The following is a 16,037-nucleotide window of genomic DNA, read 5'->3' as shown; positions in this document are numbered from 1 at the left end:
GAGACTCTTGACATGCCCTTGGCACCCACTGGCACACAGAGTTCAGTAAATTGGCAGGAGGAGGAGCATGAGAGGCTGCCCACAAGGTGCAGCACACGACGGCCACGGGGAATTTGAAAAGGCTTTCCAGAGGGAGGTCTGAAGTGGAGTCTCTTGTAGTTAGTTGAGAAGTGAAAAGGCAGAGTAAAGGCTTTGGACACCATGGGGAATGATCTGAGAAGACTGGGGCAATTTACCTGGGGGAGGAAGAGGCTTAGGAGTCACGAGAGAGCTGTATTTAAACACCATGTTTGTGCAGTGGACGCAATAAAATGAAATTAGACTTCTTTTACTTTATCCAGAAAAACATCCAAACCGAAGTCAAAATGACAAAACAACATCTGTCTCAGTATTTGAAAGAACCTGTGAATAATAAATTTCCCTGGTTTTTTTTTTTTTTTTGAGGATGATATAAACCCTTCTTTGTATACCACTGACTGTTAAAAAACCCAGCCTTCTTTATGAGGCAGTCGGTCTTACACCCTTTTTTGCGGTCTATTCTTGTCAATAGAAACCCAAGTATTTCCAGGAATCAGTGGACCATAAACTGTAAGGAAGGCCGGGCTTACCCCCAGCCCCAGGGGTGTAAATCAGGATGGGTGTGAGCCAGCCATGGTAACCACTGCCTTTGTCGTTAACTAGGTGAGGAATGAGTTGTCCTCAGTGAGATGGGAGAGGATGACCTTTGGAGTAGCTGTCCTTTAGCTCTTCAAAAGAGAAATGAGGAAAGTGAGCACACTGTCTCTCTCCACCTTCCAGCATGTCTAGAGATGTGGCATCCATCCTGAAATGGCAGAAGACTCGTGTGAGGACAAAGTCAACCTAGAAGGAAGTCAGAGCAAGAAGACAGAAAGGGTCTGAATCCTTCATCATGTGGATGAGCTGCTAAATTATCCAACCCTGGATTCATCATAAAGTATGTCATTTATTATATCAAAGTGTAATATATTCAAATATACTCAATATTGAAATCAGTCACATTTTTCCTTTATAGCCCCAAAAGCATCCTACATATACAACTAACAGCATAGAACGTCATCAGCTGAGGCTCTCATCAGAAAATAAACATGGACTCCATATGGTCTCATCAAAATGCTGACTTTGAGAACTAATTATAAATGAAGATTGCTGACCTAATTTTCAGGTGGGATATTCTGTTAGATACATTTTTGCTTCCTTTTTTTCTCTATTTAGTGTCAATTTTATCTTTTGGATCAAACTGTGTCATTAAAGGGCTATGTACTTATCCAGCCTATTACATTTAACACCACAGGTGTCCCATAATGGGATAAATTGCCTGTATTAACTATGTAACTACCTTTCATAATTAATTCCTGCATATGTAAAGGGTTAATTTTCTGATTCCTAAAATTTCTACAATTCTAAAATTCTATGATATCAATATTTCTAAGTAGTGCACTAACCTCACTATATGTTGATAAACTGATTTGTCTGCTATTGCAAAAATTCTACCATAAGTCAGGAAAATACATCAACGTGAGAGCAAATGGATGAAGGCTGCAGCAAAAGATTATTTAACAAACTTTCTGCCCTTATCTGGAAGAGAGAACTGTCCCCCTGATTTCTACTAAATGTCCTTTTTGGACCATATATCCCTCAACACCCTTAAAATTTTCTTAAGCTTCTCACTTCTCCATTCCTCTTCTACCTTCACCATCTCATCTTCATTTTGAATCAGCATGAGTTGAAACAGTTTGCTGACCCATTTTAGGGTCTGGAAAGGGACAGCTCCTCAGAGATAACAGTGACATGCTTTCCTCACATTACTTCTCTTTAAAGATTTTACAGGACCTATGTCTGCATTTACATCTGAAAACTTTCATTCTGAACTGCATCTCTGCCAAAGTTTATTAAGAATATCAGTAAAGGGTGACACATTACATTTAAAGAATCCTTTCTTTAAACACTGCACAGCACAGGAAAATTTGTCTAAGGAAGAATGTCAAGTCAAACTTTAATTACAAAGTCTGAGACGTTGGAAAAAGATGAGGTGTTCCTGTTTCTCTCAGGCCCACTTCCAGTTAGAAGGAGATGGTTGCTAGAAGTCTGCAGCTGCTTAGGTCATCCTTATGGAGTTTACAAGACTGACCTGCATAAACTATTTTCTTATTTTCTATATTCTTGATACTCTGGCATTTGGAGCCTTGCTGACCCATGTGATATTGTGATAAATACTAAGAAATACAGGTTGTCCCTGCTATCCAAAAGTAGAGCATTCCTATGCCTTTTATAGGCTAAATGGCATAAAGCAAAGAAGCAATTACCATTAGTTTGTACGGAAATTTTTTTTAGTGCTCCCAAACCCAAAAAATAACCTTTTGGGCTCTTCTGATAACTTAGGACACACCCTGCTAACAGATGCATAAAATAAATTGAGATAAAGCACAGAAGCTCACAGACATATTTCAAAGCTATGACAGCTTGAAACTGAGATGACAAACGTAGGTAGTTCTGAGAAAGCAGCTTGGTGGTGCCGCTTTGAGTATGCGCTGATCCTATTAGGAGCATATGCAAAACAAACCCCTGAATGGTATTTTCAATTTTTGCCTTTTCATAAAAGTAAAGTAGCATAATGTGAACTTTCAGAGAGCAGGGGGTACCTGAAAAGGTTCTCTGTGGAGGAAACTTTTAGTTGAGGTCCAAATGATAAGGAGAACCAAGCTATGAAAAGATCAGTGGGAGGAGCAATTCAGGAAGAGTAGCCAAAAAGAAAGAGGATCCCACACATTGAGTAACTCCCCAGCTAGTCTGGGAGACAGACATAAAACCAGCTAATTTTAACACAGTGTGGTTTCTGCTGTACTGACCATGAGAATACAGTGCTCTGAGAACCCAGAGGAAGCAGTGATTCATCAGAACCATACGCCAAGCAAGGGCTTTGCCAAGCAGGGTATGTGAAGGTGCAGAACACTGTGAAGGTTGAAATCCTGCCTTCATCAGAGACGTCCATTCAAAACAGATCACTGGGCACCACTCCACCTTCACCCAGTCAGGATCTCTAAGCTGACTGCCTGGAAATCTATGTTTTTGACCAGCACTCTACTGGATGGGAAGGCATTTTGGAATCCTCTGGTTTAGAGTATAGGCCTTAGAGTCAGAAAAATGCCTTGGACACATGGCTTGAGTCTCACTTTCCTCATCTGCAAAATGAGGACAATAATACAGTCTTCCTCACTGGGTAAGTATCATCTCCTATGGCTAGTGTGAGAGAAACATAGTTTGACTGTAACTGAGTAGGCGGTTAAGTTACCCCAGAGCACACGTACCGCCTCTCAGCCTCTTACCCTGGAGAGGAAGTGGTAGTGGTAAGGTTACAGCTGCCAGGGGAGGCCAGGCACACGGGAGCAGCGGCAGTCGAGGCTCTGGCAGAAGCCGGTTTCCACAGGGGCAAAAGGACAGTGAACCGCTGCAAAGTTGTCAAAGGTCTGTAGGAAACAGCTGGCTTTGCCTCGCTGCTGTTTTTCTTTTTCTTTTTTTTTTCACTTCCTCATTTCAAATGCAAATTGTCTGGAGTCTTTCCCTTTTTAGACCCAAGCCTAGTGCTTGGCTAAATCGAAAGAAGGTCATCTTGTTAAAAAAGAAAACCCAGGGGAAGTTAGGGAGTTAGTCTGGCAGTTTGGCAGAGGGAGGTCAGGAATAGGAAATAATGGATAGGCTCAAACCCCTTCTATGATCTATACAGTCTGAAAATTGCTACCTGCAACTGACAAGCTCATCCCTTCCAACTGGTCTGACAAACGTGAGGAGGCAGGAAAGCAGTGGTTTCCACCCCCAACCCCTTGACTGTAACATTGTTCATCCCATCCTAAACTACCCACACACCAACATGAGACCAAACAAAACCATTCACTTTGCGAAAGAATTGTTTTCAGAAAATGATTTACCAGGGTCAGTGTTATTTGTAGATGTACAAGAAACCACCTGTCTTTCTAGTCTCCAGTTAGCTCCATATATATATATATGTATATATATATGCACACATACATATAGTATATGTATATACATGCAAACACCTTTAGTTGGGGTATGACCATCGGGAGACACAGGAACAAAATTAGCTATATTAATAGCATACTTCACTGAACACTTACAAAATGTCACCAACAACAGGTACTTTTTATGTTTTCAATATACCATTACTTTTCCCAAATTTTGCAGAAAACAGATGCTGAAAGGTTAAATAGTTTACCTAAGGTCCTACATCTGGCACACAAGAGACTGGACTCCAGGTTTCACTCTTTCTGTTAAACTAAGAAGCTTTACTTTGGACAGAATGTAACATTATAAAGTTGATGGGCCTGGTAAACATAGCATTTATCAAATAGTTCTTACAGACCTGCCTACTTCATATCAGGCCCTGATCTTAGTGTCAGAAAAGTAAAAACAAGGAACATAATCTCTGCCATCACAGAGCCCCTGCTCCAGGACACACAAGCAAATGATGCAGATACATATTATAAAAGGGGCATGGATATCTTTCACTATAAGTGCAGAAAAGAGAGAGGGGATCATGGGCTGGTTTCTGAGGTCATGTTCACTGAGGTAGATGAGACCAGCTGGCAGTGGAATAAGGTGAGGACAAGGACAGGAGGGGTGTCTTGGAAAGGTCATCAGAGAAAATGGTGAGCCACCAGTGTGGCCCATGAATGAGGGGGTGAGTCAGTGCAGGGAAATGAAGGCAGACTATTGGTTTCCCTGAATATTGAGGACCATGAATTACATACATACAGAGAATTGGGAGGTTCTTAGCAATGTGGTACCTTCAAAGGGTTGAAGTGAAAGAAATGGCTCAATATTTTCAATAACATCATAAATTGTCCTCTTGCACATCAGAGAAAGGTTAGATGGTTTGAAGATGTACAATTATCTCAAGAAAGACTCTAGAAACTGAATCAGAGACACTTCCCAAGAAAATGTGTGTTCAAGAGCTCAGGATAAAACCAGATTTTATTTAGGGGCTGTGACTGAAATGCTAACTTTACCAGAGAAAACAAATTACAAAGATCTGACAGTAGCACATGTATGAACCTCTTGTAGTTGTTTTAGGTTTTGTATATTTTGATTCATTAACAATAAAAAGAAATTAGAGTGTGAAACACTATTTTTGCTATTATTAAATCCTTTAAATAAAAAATTTTGAGGACTAAAGTGCCAGTTTCTATATGTATGTTTCTGTGTGCAGCTGTGTGCTTATTAAAATCTGAAGGTTTATCCAATGACTTTGAACCAAAACAGTGAACAAAAAATGCAATTTGTCTATTATTGTCTGAGGAAAATGAAAACCCTTCCTATTTACACTAGCCACTTTATTCCTAACACAGATGAACAAAGAAAGTGCAGCCCCCCTTTTATGGGGTTTTACATAGCTGTTATGTGGCTTTATTATGTGTTGTGGATTTCTTGAATTGTAGAACATTAGTCAAAGCGTCCCAGTTTAAGCTTCTAACAATGTATGTGATCTTAGGTAAGGAATTTAGCTTACCTAAATCCCTCTTTCCTTATATGCAAAATGGAGTTGATGACATGTGCTTAATATAACCATCCCTTCTTAATATTACTGTGTCCATAGTAAACGAAATAGGATTAATAGGGTCAGGAGCACACTGGATTCATATTCTGGGTCTAACATCTACTTTTGTGTGATTTTGGCAGTGAGAAGAGATTACTTTTGTGAGCCTCAAAGGTGTTGTAAGAATTAAATCAGATGTTATCTATAAAGAGCCTAAGGACAGTGCCTGCTACAAGTGTGTGTGTGTGTGTGTGTGTATGACTTACATATGTGATATATATATATGCAACATGTACATATGACATATATATGTATATACATACATGAGGGCTTATAAAAATGTGAGATTGGGACAAAAAGCCCCCAAAGTAATGCATATGGATTTGACTGATCATTTTAGATTCCACGTTGTAACTACTATTTAATATAGTGAGTCAGTTTGGGGGGGTAGTAGCAAAGAATAATATTCTCAACTATCTGAAGAGGATATTGAAATACCCCTTGCTTTTTCAATTACTCATGTGTGTGAAGATAGGGCTTCTTGATTTATTTCAACCAAAGAAATACACATCAGCTGATTGAATTCAAGTGTAGATAAGGGATCTAGTTGTCTATTAAGCTAAACATTAAAGAGATTTGCAAAAATGTTAAACAATGTCACTCTTCTCACTCTTGTTTATTTCAGAAAGGATAGTTATTTTTCACAATTTGCATTATTATAACATGTAATGGGCTTCTTTTTGGTGTTTTAAATGAGTCAATAAATATATGTAAATGTTTAAAATTTTTCTCAGTTTTCTAATATGGTAAAAATTAAAATCATAAATAATATGTCAGTCTTCAGAGCAGGTAGTTGGGAAATTTTCATATTCTTCAGAAAGTCCAGTTTTTGAAAATGACTTTGGGAAAGTTATTTAAATTTTAAGTGCTTCATCAATAAATAATACATCAATTAATAAAACAAGAATGACCCACATGATGCCTAAGAGTCAGGGAATTAGACAAAATGATACTCGGAGCTTTCCTTCAGCTTGAAGTTTTCATGATTCTTAATTCTTTTCTATTGATAATTCTGGTTTAACCTATTGGAAGCCTACCTGTTAGTAAAAAGTCCAAGTTCCACCTGATAAATTGGCTCATGTGTTTCTCAAAGAGAATTGAACCCTGTACCCCACCCACCACAAAGTTTCCACAGAAAGATGGATTGTGCCAGCCAGTGTGGCTGCCACCTGCCTGCCTCACAAAATGTTGCAGCTCTGTATGAACATGATCATACCTTTTGGGGAACATGAGGAAATACTGGGCGATTGAGTACTTCTTTTACGGGCCAAAAGCAGAAGTGCAGGAATAGAATGCTGAGGCAGTCACATGACCCCTTAAAAGTAAGAAATCTAACCATTAGCATCAGTCCAATTTGAAACATTTCATCTGATGTTTTATTTACTAGACAATATTTATTGAGTGTCTGATGTGTTTCAGGCATCAAATATGTATCCTTACCAATCACAGGTCTAGAAGAATGATTTATTTTTCCCCCCTAAAAATCACCTTTACCAGAGCACTAAATTAAATGTTTCATTCTTAGGTTTCCTTGTCCATTTTGTCCACATTCAACTATTTTATTTTAATAATATTAACTCACCAACAATTATTATCTACATATGACTGCCAGAGACTGTGGTAATCTAGTCCCTGGGGGCACCAAGCCATGTAGATTTGGTCCATTTCTTAGAAAATTTACAACATAGATGGGCAAGTATTAGACTTACACTCAAGGAATGCAGTCACTACAAAAAAGTTGTAAATGATGTGAACTATGCATAGCACAGGGACAGAAGCATCTCTTTGACCTGAGGGATGTATGCTGGGCCCATGAAGAATAGACAAAGAAGGAGGGACATATGGGCTCTAAGTTGGGAGAGGACAATCATGGGTGCAAGGGAGAACATATATGCTGTTTGACTGAGACAATGGTTTGTAGCCATCCTTGTTGCCTTTTCCTTAACTTCAAATACACAATGCCTTCTTTCTTTTTTCCACAAAGTCTACTTGCTGCAAAGATGAATGCTCAAACACCCAGCTACACATCTCTTTAAAACTGCCATGATTTGCACTTATTACTCCCTTGTTCCAGATTATCTTTATCTTGCCTTCTTTGGTGGTTTATTTACTCCTATTTACTACTCATTTTTCAAGGTCCACTTAAAATTACCTATTCTGAGATACCTTCTTCAAGCAGAATTAGATCCCCCTCTCATTCATGACACAATGACCACCATAAATAATTGTACGTTTTGTGCCCTCATTATATTGTGATCACCATTGCATCTCCAGTTTCCTCAAGGATCCTGGCATGGAAGAATTATGCTTGTTGATGGAATGAATCAGCTGGTTTCAGCTCTCATAAAATGAACTCCCTATTTCCTAATCACTGATTCAATTCCAATCTGACAGTATCTCTTACAGATCCTGAGCAAACTGGGACACTTCCCCTTTTACTCATGTTAGAAAACCTAGGAGAAGAGGATTGTTATTTTTCACAATCAAGTGTTCTATCCTAGACCTGGGCATCTGGATAGAAGAAATTGACACCTATTTCTAGCTTTTTGCTTATATTCTTCTACAGTTGTATTTATATGCTAGCACTACCATTTTAGACACTTGAAAATCAGGTTTTCAGTGTCATTGTATATATGGTGTGATTTAAGAAGAGACAGGAAGGCTGCATGCCCAGCTTTCCTCCTATGCACTTTTCCAGTAGGTGTTAGTCCATTATTGATGCTTTAGGTCAAGATTTCTCAACCACACCACTTTACTGACATGCTGGGCTGGGTAATTCCAGTTGTGGAGGGCCGTCCTGTGCATTAATAGGGTGTTCAGCAGCATCTCTGCCCTCTGCCCACTAGTTACCAGTGCATCCTGTACAACCCAAACTATCTCCAGACATTGTCAAATAACCCCTGGAGGACAGAATAATTCCTGGCTGAAGAGTACTGTTTTAAGTCAAGACCTCTGCCCTTATAAGCACAACCCCCCCATGCTTCCTTTCATCCTTTTTCTCTCTCTTCCCCTTCTTACTCCTTCCTTTTCCTTTTCTCGGCAAATACTATCAGTTTCCTCTTTATCCTAACAACCATTTTCAGGAAAAATAGGTATTTACTATTGTCTCAGGAGACATAACATGTGAGGCCATTATTAGTCACTCATGACCTAGGATTACCAACTACGCCCATAAAATAGTGCAAAGAAGTTCCCATAATGTGAACCTTTCGGTGCTAACACTGGGGGATCCTGGGTGAAACAGGGTGAGCTGGTAGCCCTAAACTTAGTGTGTAACCTCTTTAACCTCTGTCCCATATGGTCCAGTCTGTGTATAAAATCTTATTCATAGAAGCCCAGAACAAATATCATTAGTAATAAAAATGGAACTACATTCTGATTTTTGTGCTCTTAAAAATGTATTAAAGTTGGCTCTTTACCCATGCCCAGCAACAACTTTTACCTTTTTTCTCCTCCTCCCCAATCTTAATGCCCTCACTACTCCAGAATTTTTCATTTTCCCTAAATTTCCAAAAATTCTCATATCTCTTTATTTTGAAGATTAACTGAACCTCTTTCCTTTTGCCTCCCATCTCTCAGGTTCTACCTTTATTGCCACCTTTCAACATACATTCCAGGAACTTATTTGGCAGTGGTGGAGAAGACACTCCCTGGGTGGACAGGTGAGGACTGCAGGAGAGGAACGTAAGGTGGATAAATCTCAGGGTCATTCACAAGTGATCTCACACAGGTACTAGCTTATGAACTCCTTCCTAATAAGAATAGTTAAAAGGGGAAGCAGGGCAATGAGAGAATTATAAGAGTTGAGTTTTGATGGGATGCAGGGAGGGAAAAGAGAAGGTATATTCAGGTAGGGCTCTGCTCAGAGTAGCTTGGAGAGGATATAAGACTACCAGTGCTTAGTATTAGCTCCTGAGTACTTAGCAAGAGGCAGAGGGCAGAGGTAAGGGCATTAAAGGCAATAAAATTTGCTATTTCATAGCACTAAATAAAGTGAAGGTTATGTCCTTCTGGCTATACCCTTATCTAAAGCTCTTTCCTCCCCAACACTGAGGTTTTAAACCTAGTTACCATTTGACCAGCTACTTTGTCTTTCCTTCAAATATTTTGAGGTCACTACACCACCCACCACAGAATCTTTTCTTTAGCAAAAGTGTTCTAAAACACATGAGATAACCTCTGAAAGGAAAATATTAAACTATGAGGTCACTGCTGTGATATCAAATGCCCATGGAGTTTAAAAAAAGGCAAAAACACTTCTCATGTATGGAAGCAGTGGCACTTCAGAAAAAGAGGCAGGAGATCTGGGCTCTCACTCTGCGAATTTAAGTGGTTTGTTGCATTTCCTACGTGTGGAATGTTCCCCAGATAGCCATCATGATTTATATTTTGAAAGTTATGAAATTGGAATAATTTATTTCACTTATGAAAATCACATCTTCCTTTTGTGGCAAAAGATCAAAGCATCTGAAAGGCAAGGAAGGAACCAATGCAGACGAGGGCATCTATTTCTATTCATGTGATTCTGAGTTCTGCAGATTGACTGAAGTCTTTTTCATGTTTCAGGCCCCTAGTGACTCAGCTCTTCCTTTACCAGTAAATGTGATTGTGAATGAAACTTGCCCTGCCTTTCCCAGAGGCAGATAATGCTTTTCATTTCATTAAATCAAGTTCAATAATTAGTTTCTGTCTGTTGAACTCCTGGATGGGTTGGGTATGTTTGTGTGTGTTTCATCTTAACATTTGTTACCGAAATTATTCTATTACCTCCATAGCCATAATTTTCCCAACAATCCTATATGAAAATGTTCTGGAAATGAATTATCCCTTTGGAGTCCATATTACTTTTCTATTACTATTGTAACAAATTATCACCATCTCTGTGGCTAAAAACAACACAAATTTATTATCTTACAGTTCTGGAGGTCACAAGTCTGAAGCAGGTTTCAATGGGCTAAAATCAAAGCGTCAGCAGGGTGGCATTGCTTCTGGATGCTATATGGGAGAATCTGTTTTCTTGCCTTTTCCAGCCTCTAGAGGCCACATACATACTTTGGCTCATGACCCTTCCTCTGTCTTCAAAATCAGCTGCATAGCTTCTTCACATCTCTGTCTGGCTCTGATCTTCTGCCTCCCTCTTCCACATTTAAAAGGCCCTTGTGACTACATAGGGCTCACTGGATAATCCAGGATAATCTATTTATCTTAATGTCAGCTGATGAGCAACTTTAATTTCATCTACAACTTTATTTTCCTCTTCCATGCAGCAACATATCCACAGGTTCAGGGGATTAAGACATGGACATACTTGGCGGGCCATCATTTGCCCATCACAGGGTCTCAGCTATGCTGGGAGTGGTCCTAGCCTTGGTCTCAGAGCTTTACTTTCTGTTGCCAGAATTTAGTAGTCATGAAAACAAATGTGGGGTCTGGAGAGGCCTTCAGGCAAACCCTGGCCTTGGTTCTTCCTCACCTCTTTGATTTCCTGCTTTTATTTTGATGTTTGCTTTAATGATGTCTCCTTGCCATTTTAGAGAAACATTAAATAAATGCTATACCTTTGGTTCTTCATAAAGCTTAGATTGTTTTTATAGATTAGGAGATTTAAGATAACTAGTGTCCATTGCTAATCATCAGTAAAATGCAAATTAAAACCACAATGAGACATCACCTCACACCAGTCAGAATGGCCACTATCCAAAAGATGAGAAATAACAAGTGTTGGTGACGATGCAGAGAAATGGGAGCTCTCCTACACTGTTGGTGGGAATGTAAATTGGATCAGCCACTATAGAAAGCAGTATGGAGGTTCCTCAAAAAACTAAAAATAGAAATACCATTTGACCCAGTAATTCCACTTCTAGGAATTTACCCAAAGAACACAATATTGCTGATTCAAAAAGGTATATGCATCCCTATGTTTATTGCCATATTATTTACAATAGCCAAGTTATGGAAGCAACCTAAGTGTCCATCAATAGATGAATGGATAAAGAAGAAGTGGTACATATATACAATGGAATATTATTCAGCCATAAAAAAGCAATTCTGCCATTTGCAATAACATGGATGGATCTAGACAATAAATATTATGCTCAGTGAAATAAACCAGGTGGAAAAAGACAAATACCATTTGATTTCATTTATTTGTAGAATATAAAAGCAAAGCAAAACACAGTGAACAAAACAGTAGTAGACTCATAGACACTAAGAAGTGACTGGTGGTTACCATGGGAGAGGGGTTGGGGTGGGTGGTTCGGGAGGGTGAGGGGTATAAAGGGGCACAAAAATTCTGAATCATAATATAATTTGGTCATGGAGATAGTAGTACAGCATGGAAAATGTAGCCAGTGATTCTGTAACATCTTCCTATGTTTCCAGATAGTAACTACACTAGTGGGGGTGAGGATTTATAATATGGGTAATTGTTAAACCACTGTGTTGTATATTTAAAACACATAATACAATATAAGATTGTATTCAATGATATTTCAATAAAAACAAAAGATAACAAATGTCTTGTTGTGCCAGAGATCCTACAGTTGCTCTTAGAAAATAAAAGTTTGGTCTGGTCTAATAACAATTTAGCTCCATTCCCTGCCAGTGTAATATTAAAACTGAAAACCTCATCCAAGTAACTACCCCTTTCCCTTCACTTAGTCCAATTCAGACTTGCAAACGTGTAGTAGAAGAAGGGGGCATTACTGGCTTCATTTCTCTCTCTCCTCTCTGTTATTGTATTTGCACTATTACTTTGGACTCATTCACTGTGAAGTATGGGGGTAGAGAGAGAGCTATTGTTTCTAGATTATTGTCTAAATAGAAAATATCCAAGTATCACAGACAAATAATTACAATTAATAAGAGTCATTTGTACTTTGATACAGTCAGTTGGAAAAAAAACTAAGTCCAATTTTTATTAATAATAAAAACATGAAGTACTTATGAACAAATCTAAAAAAGATGTACAAAATATTTACATAGGAAATTATAAAAATTTATTAAAAGAGAACAAAGAATAATGGAGAGATGTTTATGGACAGAATGAGTCAATATCAAAAATATGTCAATTCTTCCAAGTTTATCTATAGATTTAATAAATCTCAGTAAAAAAATCCCAACAGTGTATTTTTTTTTCCTACTGTACTTGATGAACTTTTTCAAAATTTACAAAAATTGAGCAAAAGACCAAGAATAGCCAAGACTGTCCTGAAGAAGAAAAAAGTGTGTTGGGGGAAGACTTGCCTCATCAGATATGAAGCTACGTTGAATAACATAGTGTTGAACTGGTATAGACACAGACAAATAGACTTCTGGAACAGACTGTAATGCCCCAAACACACCCACTGCTGTATGGATGGTTGGTGTGTGGCAGGGAACTGAAGATCAGAGGAGAAAGGATGGCTATCAGTAAATGGTTCTGTGACACTTGGCTTATGTATCACTTACCTAACTGCTATATGACAACCTCCTCTGCCTCCAATTTATGTGGCTAAAATAACAACCTTTTGTTTATTTCACAATTCTTAGGTCAACAATTTGGGCTGGGATTAATTGGGTGCATTTCTCAACTGTCTCATGTAGCTTCTCAAATGTCTTTGAGCCACTAAAATACCAGCCAGCGCATTTCTGCTTCTGTTGGCTGGCTGTTGGTTGTAGTAACAAGGGTGACTGGGCCACACACCTCTCATTATGCATCAGGTAGGTAGCTCATGTATTTTCATGTGGCGGTGGTTGGCATGATCAGAAAGAGCAAAGGTAGTCTAGGTCTGGAATTTCTACATCACTTCTGCTGCCTACTCATGATGAATTAATTAAGTCACAAGACCAGTTTAGATTTAAGAGGTGGAGAAATAGGCAACTTTTAATGGAAGAAGCTACAAAATATTATAGGTATTTTTAGAATCTAGCACCATCCACCCTTTGAGCAATATAATTATCATTCCTTCCATCGAGTTCCCCAAATACTCATCTAACTGTGGCATCAGGCTATTGTTGGATCAGATCAGATGAGGCTCCTCCTCATGTGGGCTATATTGTTCTAGAGACCTATGAACTAAAGAAGACTAATTATCTGCCCCCTACACATCCAATAATATGCAATGATGAGGCCAGAACAGGATCATTACAGTAGACACTGCCATTATTAAGCAGAAGACTGTGAAACACACAGCAGCCATTAGTTTTTAACAATTCTGAAATCCAAGCAGACATCTGTTGCCAGGTCTCCCCATTCTGGGAGAAGGAAATATTTCATGATTAGGTTTAGTTTCATCTCCTTGCTTCATTGTTTTCTAAGGCTCTTAACCTCAACTTCTCAGCTCTTCCACCACCGACTGAGACATTATTCCTCTTCTATAAGGAAAGACCCATATCTACAACAACAGCTTTTATGACTGCTTCCTCCTGGTAAAAAATAAGGCTATTTTGTAATATGAGCAGTCTCGATTTCTTCAATTCAAGCATGTGGTACTTAATCAGTACAACTCTCTTGAAACTTTGTGGTTCTCCTATGAATCTGACTTGAGTCTACTTGGTTCAAGAAAAGCCACACCCAACATCCTTTTGAGATAGAACTTTGTGGACATGTCAGTTATTGTGAGATTAATACCCTTAAAACTCTTAGACCACTCCCTTTTTAAATTGAGAGGGTCCATTAGTTATCAACTTACTTCTTTCAAATGTCTTAGTAATGTTTTAATAACCACACCTTGATATGATCTTTGGCCTCAGGTTTCTTTCGCTTGGGGGATTTTTACCAGCTAAAGAGATTAGGAATGAGAAACAGTTTTATTTTCTTTAAATTCCCTCAAAATTTTTTCTTTACTTCTTTTCTTTCTTCCTAGGCAGCGAAATGAAACCAAATGACACAACATTTTGCCAGGAAATCTTCTTGCAAGGTCCACAAGTTCATTATAAATGTATATTTGTAGTCTTCTAAATTACTGCAGGCAACCATTCTGCCAATTGTTTTTAACTACATTATACATGTTGCCATTTGTCAGGCCTGCTACAGCAATTTCCTCACTGTTTTACTAGCTATTATTAATAGTGATATTTATTTTTAAGTTTTAATTAAAATTACATATGAGAATATATTCTAGTATTTTCTACTTACATCCCAAGGCTTATCTGGTGTATCCTCTGGAATGTTTGTACCAGTGCTTTAGATAATTTCTCATCTCCAGGGCTACCCACAACATTCTCAGAGAAATCACACCACTTTAAATCATTTGTGCATAATATTGGTGGAGGAGTCTGGTCATCCTCCTTTTGGAAAGCAAAGATATCTGCATGTTTTATCCAGCTCTCCCTATTTCCAACTCTGGCTTAGATAGAATGTAACCCTATCTTCTTTTTTCAATTGAAGTAGCATTGATTGATTATTAGTGAGGTGCTAAGTGAGAATGTTAGCAACCTAGGATGGATAAAAGGGAAAACCAACAGTTCTTTTTTGGTTAGTCACAAAGATCAAATTAAAGATTTATGAATTTCCTTCTCCCATCCAGAGGCCTGTATTAGGAAGAGGCAAACAACAAACAAAAAGCCTAATCCCCAAAATGATCTTAATCTGACCAGAACTTTCTGTTCACTCACCTCAGATCAGCTCTGGTACCAAGGGCAGAGGGCAAAGCAGGGTGTTGGGAGGCTCTGTGAGTACTTCTTACTCATTAAAGGACTAAGTTCCCATATGCCAGACTCTTAGCACTTTTCAGCACATGTTTGGCTTCACGGGGCATCTGTCGGGGTCGTTTCCTATTTGACGCTGCTGAGTTGAGTCAAAAGGACACCTATCTATGTCACCTTTCTCCTAGAACCACCTACACCATAGGCAGGAATGGCATGGGGTTGGGGGTGGGGAAGCAAGAGGTGAAGACTGACACTGAAAGAATGTGCTATTTGGGAAAGGCCTTTGGGACACATCCTGGAAGGGGGTAAGAAAACAAGGTATACTAGCCCCGAAGTCTAGCCCTGAAACTAGACAGTTTATTGTAATCAAGAGCCCAAGTCCCTGGAAGGGGACAGGAGCAGGGTGTGTCCTCAGGGAAGGTAGCCTGTGGTGATACATCAGCAACAGCACTTGAGTTTGGCTTAGTCTCTGCTGGTCCTATTGGCTGGCCAGAAACATTTGGCCCTGTGCTGTTTCCTGTCTGCTCTAGAATTTATTCTGTCACAGCAGAATTAACAGTAGTAACAGCAATTTCCATTTTCCCCTTCCCTTGACCTATAAATTTCTTCACTCTTTCCTTGCTTTCCTGCATCCTCTTATTTTTCCTTTTTTATTCATTTAACTGCTTTGACGTCTATAGATACTGTATGACCTTCTAAATATCTTCAGAACAAAAAGACTGATTGTCACTTGTTTAAGAATATGGACCAAGCCTATTGTAGCAACGACTATATAAAT

At 38.8% G+C, this 16,037-nt stretch overlaps 1 protein-coding gene across 1 annotated transcript in view; it reads right to left on the bottom strand.

The window, feature by feature from the left end:
* Nucleotides 1–15,247, bottom strand: part of ST3GAL6 (ST3 beta-galactoside alpha-2,3-sialyltransferase 6) — a 109,953-nt gene extending 94,706 nt beyond the window's left edge. Inside the window, exon 1 of the mRNA XM_057502060.1 lies at nucleotides 15,227–15,247. The gene's annotated coding sequence lies outside the window, so the exon portion shown is untranslated. The remainder of the gene's footprint in view (nucleotides 1–15,226) is intronic.
* Between the last annotated feature and the right edge of the window lie 790 nt (nucleotides 15,248–16,037).

Source organism: Manis pentadactyla, chromosome 1 (genome assembly GCF_030020395.1).
Source record: "Manis pentadactyla isolate mManPen7 chromosome 1, mManPen7.hap1, whole genome shotgun sequence".
NCBI lineage: Eukaryota > Metazoa > Chordata > Mammalia > Pholidota > Manidae > Manis > Manis pentadactyla.
The sequence above is the reverse complement of the archived record's forward strand: the minus strand, read 5'-3'. Positions and strand labels throughout refer to the sequence as shown.